This window comes from Myripristis murdjan, chromosome 17, assembly GCF_902150065.1.
Source record: "Myripristis murdjan chromosome 17, fMyrMur1.1, whole genome shotgun sequence".
Taxonomy (NCBI): Eukaryota; Metazoa; Chordata; class Actinopteri; order Holocentriformes; family Holocentridae; genus Myripristis; species Myripristis murdjan.
The window spans coordinates 34,648,797-34,654,925 of NC_043996.1; positions in this window are offsets into that span (position 1 = coordinate 34,648,797).

Below are 6,129 nucleotides of genomic sequence, written 5' to 3' on the forward strand. Positions count from 1 at the left end.
ATGAAAAATGTAAAATGTGAATTTTATATTATTGATCTAAATTTAATTCAATAAAGGAAAAAAGTGACACATTTAATTAAAATGATTTCTATGAACAAAATAATGAAACATCTATCTATCTATCTATCTATCTATCTATCTATCTATCTATCATGTCTTTTGCTGTTATTTAATATTTATTTAATCAACTTCTGATTATGGGACAATACACAAGGAGCTTCTCTCTGTCTGTCTGTCTCTGTCTGTCTGTCTTTCTGTCTCTCTCTCTCTCTCTCTGTCTGTCTCTGTCTTTCTGTCTCTCTCTCTCTCTCTCTCTGTCTGTCTCTGTCTGTCTGTCTTTCTGTCTCTCTCTCTCTCTCTCTGTCTGTCTGTCTGTCTCTCTGGGGTTTGGGGTTTTATTGTTAATGTCTGTCAGGACAATAAAGTTTACTGGAGGGACACCTCCATCAGAGGAGCACCTCATCTTTATATAATTATTATTAATATTAGTTATTGTTTTATTGCATGAAGGGGCACCCTGGAGGGCATTGGACCTTCTCCCATGTGAAGGGCAGACAGTGGGGCACTTCCTCTGGTTTTTGGCGCTCTAGAGGCACTTTAGCCGTGCTGGTTCCCCTCTGAGTCCACCAGTGGTTAACAATATATAGTCACATATCTTGTATGTTGAAAAAAAAAAAATGCAGCACATTCCATCTTTCCCTTATTAAATATCAGTTTCATGCCTGCACACTTTTAAGTAAATCTGTAGAAGAGTTGAACTCATTTTATCTTTCTGTCGCCCCAAGCAGACCTGAGGTTTGGACAGCTGCTGTTACAACAACAATGATCAATGTGAGAGCTGCACTAGAGGGGGCGCTAAAGCGATGGAGGGAAAATTATTTCGAGTCGGTATTTTCTGTGTTTAGCAGCTGTTTGTGCATGTGCGAATGATATGATCAATAACAGCAGCACGTCACTGATCAGGCGCCACTCCGCTCCTTCACAGAGGGAGAAGGAGAGAAGTTTGGTAGGGATGAAGAAAAGCTTTTCAAAGGGGATGAAAGACAGAAGGTCAGTTATGTCAGTGTGTCAGGAGGAGGCTTGTAAAGATTCAGGTTAGCTAAAGCTGATCAGTATTGACAATATAACAGATCATGACAAGAAAAATAAAGGAACTGGTTTGTGCTGATTCTGTTGTTCAGACAGTTTTCATTTTTTGAACTAGATGGTGAATCCTAAAACAAATGATAGGACTTGATACAGCTGAGTTTAAATGTCTTCACTGGGATAGAACACTACAGTGCTGCTGTGATGTATCTGATGCAGCGTCCAATCAATAACTGATATCCAATAAGGATATCATTTGAAATTCAAATGCCATGTTTTTATATGTGGTTTGACTGCTGTATGTTTGAAATCTCCTTAACAGAAAGTTGATGTGATTCAGGAGTGAGGATGGAGAGAAAGAAGAGAGTGTCTTCTCATGCAGATTTCTCTCGTCTCCCTGCTGGTTTCCCCAACCATCACAGAGACACTGATAACACACATATGTTTGCAGAAGTAAATGAGACAGAGTTTCTATGTTTTATTTGTTGATATGATGGCTCTTCTAAAACCTTAAAAGGAAAAAATCCCACAGATTTTGCTCCTGAATCAGCACAGAAAACCAGAGAAAAGTCTGCAGGTTCTGTTTGGGCTTGTATCTAATTCCTAAGTGGTCTGAACAGGCAGACTGTCCTCACTCAGAGCAGATCTGTGCTGAATGTGGACAGAGGCAGACAGACAGACAGACAGACAGACAGACAGAGAGAGTCAGACAAACAGACAGACAGACAGACAGGCAGGCAGGCAGACAGACAGATACAGACGGGCTCGTATTCTCTCCGTTTCAGTGGAAATCCATGAGATCTGACGGTAACTAGTCCACAAACTGCTGCCTGGTCTGTGGGAAACACTGACAGATCCTCTAAATTAGTCACTGTTTCAGTTTCTGTACTTTAATATTTTCAGATATGTGATCTGATGGGGCCAGCCTCTGATGGAAATTACAAAATCTGCCCATATTTCTTCTTTTGCTGTAGCTGGATAAAAGTATCACCCCACGTGTTAAAATGCACCAGAATACAGGAAATGGGGTCTGCTCATTACAAAACTTACTGGGGGAGGAACCACAGACCCCGTTAAGTCGACCCACCCACATTTAATTTGTTTCCAACACCCATGAATACTTATACTGCTACTACTGCTACTGCTACTACTACTACTACTACTACTACTACTACCACTACTACTACTACTACTACTACTACTACTGCTACTACTACTACTACTACCAATACTACTACTGGTAGTACTATTGTTACTACTACTATTTCTGCTACTACTACTACTACTACTACTACTGCTGCTACTACTACTACTGCTACTACTACTACTACTACTACTGCTACTACTACTACTGCTACTACTACTACTACCAATACTACTACTGGTAGTACTATTGTTACTACTACTATTTCTGCTACTACTACTACTACTACTACTACTGCTACTACTACTACTAATACTACTATTGTTACTACTACTACTGCTACGGCTACTACTGGTACTACTTCTACTACTACTACTACTACTACTACTACTACTACTACTACTGCTGCTGCTGCTACTACTACTACTACTACTATTACTGCTACTACTACTAATACTAATACTACTACCACTACTTATACTAACTACTACTAATACTGCTACTACTGCTACGTCAACTGCTGCTACTACTGCTGCTACTACTAATAATACACAAACTCTTGTTCTAGCACTTTCTCAAATCGTTTTTTCATGAAGTATGCAGATGATACTGCATTTGTCAGTCTTTTTTTCGATGAGGAAGAGGAGCATGGCCCTGTGCTAGATTATTTCATTAATTGGTGTGAAAAATCAAACCTTCTTCTAAACCCATCAAACAAGGGAAATGTGTATTCGTTTCAGAAAAGTTGTATCCCCCAACTCTGTCTCTGCCACCTTGATTAACGGAGAGCCAATAAAACAGGTCTCTGAATATAAAATTCTTGGTGTGGTGCTTGACAATAAACTGAAGTGGGACATGTGGACTGACCAAATCTGCACCAAGTCACACAGAGAATGTTCCATCTTAAGAACTGTAGTGACCTTTCATGTTAGTAGCAGAGTGCTGCAAATGTTTATTGTTCCTTTGTTGAGAGTGTCTTTTCCTTTGCTGTCTCTGTTGGTTTGGCAATGTCCACAGAAGCACAAAAAAAAGAAAATCAGACAAATCATTTGCTATGCAGCAAACTTTGGGCAGTACCTTGCCTAGCCTGGAAGGCATCTATAGACAGAGGATGCTAAACAAGGCAACGAACATTACTGGTGATATAAGGCACCCCCTGGCCTATATGTTTGAATTGCTTCCTTCAGGGAAACGATACCGCTCCCCTCTGTTACAAAAAACAGAGCAAAATTGGCCTTTGTGCCTCAGGCTATTAAGCTCCTCAACAGCCAGCACAGTTCTTGATTCAAGCCTCTTAGCTGGTCTATAAGAGATGTGATTACTGTGCCGGTATACTGTATGTGATGAATGTCTGGTCAGTGTCTGTGGATTGTTATTTATTATATATGAAATGCCTTGTGACCTGCTGCAAACCATTTCCCTATGGGGACAAATAAGTCGACTACTACTACTACTACCACTTAGTAGTATTAGATGCGGGTTTCATCTTTATCTACAACCAACTTATATTAGCAGTTATATTTAAATACAGGCTACTGCTTTCCAGTGTGAGCGGCACAACAAACACCTGTCTTTTAAGTTCTTTTATTAGGATAACTCCTTGAGATGAACCATCTCGTTTTTGAGGGGGTCCTAAACACAGCACAAAGAAAAGGACATTATACGCAAGCAAATTTGACAAATATAGCAGTAAATAAATCATGACATAAACTTAAAAAGAACCAAGCAACCAATAACACAATACAAACACAACCTAAAACAAAAACACAAACACACAATGGGAAGAGAAAAAAAAAAAAACTCAAACTCAACAGCAGATGTTTTATTTCAGCTGGGGTGTGTCACTCCAATTTAACGTCAGCTCCGATCAATGTGGCTAAGCAGCAAAAGTAAGGACAGTAAGCAGTCACATTAAGGCTGAACAGAGTTACAGAATCACCTTTTCAGGCTGTTATCAATTTACCTCTGAAATAAACACCACAGTTTTCACAGATGTGTTGATTTATTAAATGTTCATTTCAATGTACGGATACAAACAAATTGGCAAATTAATTAAATAAATGGCCCAGGAAACTCATAAAGAATAAAGAAATTAATAACGATTAATAGGCTAATTAATAACTGAGAACATTAACACATTAATAACAAGAACAAAAGTTACAGCCGCACATCTCCGTGGAAAATCTTACATGTACTGTCCATGGTGCTGACTGCGCCTCAGCAGGTACTGTCCGTGGTGCTGAATCTGCCCCAGCAGGAATTGTCCATGGTGCTGAATCTGCCTCAGCAGGTACTGTCCTTTGTGCTGAATCTGCCTCAGCAGGTACTGTCCGTTGTGCTGAATCTGCCTCAGCAGGTACTGTCCGTTGTGCTGAATCTGCTGAACCAGGTACTGTCCGTGATGCTGAATCTGCCTCAGCAGGTACTGTCCGTGGTGCTGAATCTGCCTCAGCAGGTACTGTCCGTGATGCTGAATCTGCCTCAGCAGGTACTGTCCATGGTGCTGAATCTGCCCCAGCAGGAACTGTCCATGGTGCTGACTGAGCCTCAGCAGGTGCTGTCCGTGGTGCTGAATCTGCTGAAGCAGGTACTGTCCGTTGTGCTGAATCTGCTGAAGCAGGTACTGTCCGTGATGCTGAATCTGCCTCAGCAGGTACTGTCTGTGGTGCTGAATCTGCCTTAGCAGGTACTGTCCGTGGTGCTGAATCTGCCTTAGCAGGTACTGTCCGTGGTGCTGAATCCTCTAAGACATTTCATTCTCTTTATTATAGAAATTAAAGCTCCATTAAATTCACGGAGGATCTTGTTTAGCTCTTCTTTCCTTACAGGTGAGAAATCAGCTGTTTGCCCGGTGTTTGTCAGGTAGTCTTGTAGACATTTGACGGCCCAAGACGTTGACCGGGCCATACCGGCTTCATTTCCTGACCTCTCCAGCTGATCCAGCTCTTCACTCGTCACTCTCGCGTATCTCTCCTTTTTCTCTTCTGTCTTGTCTTCCTCGTTCAGCTATTTATCCAAACTTAGGTCACCAAATAAATCAAAATTGACAACAAATCGGTCCATTATGCAGGCGAACAAAGCTGACAGCGGCTTTTATTGGAGGTTTCAGTGAAACGTTTCTTGTTGCCATGGAAACCACACAGACTCGGGCAATACCATTGCAGTAATAATTTCAGTGAAGAGGTTTTTTTTCGGCTAGCCGTGCTCAATTGCTCATTTGAGCACATTCTAAACATCTGATGAACCAATCAGATTGCTCGGTCGGATCTACGTGTTGTATAACTAATAGTACTACTTCTGCTACTGCTGCTACTACTGCTAGTACTACTACTACTACTGCTACTGCTACGACTACTGGTACTACTACTACTGCTACTACTACTACTACTACTACTACTACTACTACTACTACTACTGGCAGTACAACTGGTAGTACTACTACTACTACTGCTACTGCTACGACTACTGGTACTACTACTACTGCTACTGCTACTACTACTACTACTACTGGCAGTACAACTGGTACTACTACTACTACAACTACTACTAATAATAATGCTACTACTACTACTACTACTGCTACTACTTCTTCTACTACTGCTGCTGCTACTACTACTCCTACTACTAATACTACTATCACTACTAATACTACTAATAGTACGACTGCTGCTACTGCTGGTAATACTACTACTACTACTGGTACTACTACCGCTATTACTAATACTACTACTGCTACTACTAATACTATTGCCACTACAACTACTATTACAACCGCCACTACTAGTACTACCACTACTACTACTACTACTACTACTGCTACTTCTACTACTGCTACTTCTACTGGTACTACTACCGCTACAACTAATATGAGTACTACTGCTACTGCTGCTACTCCTGTG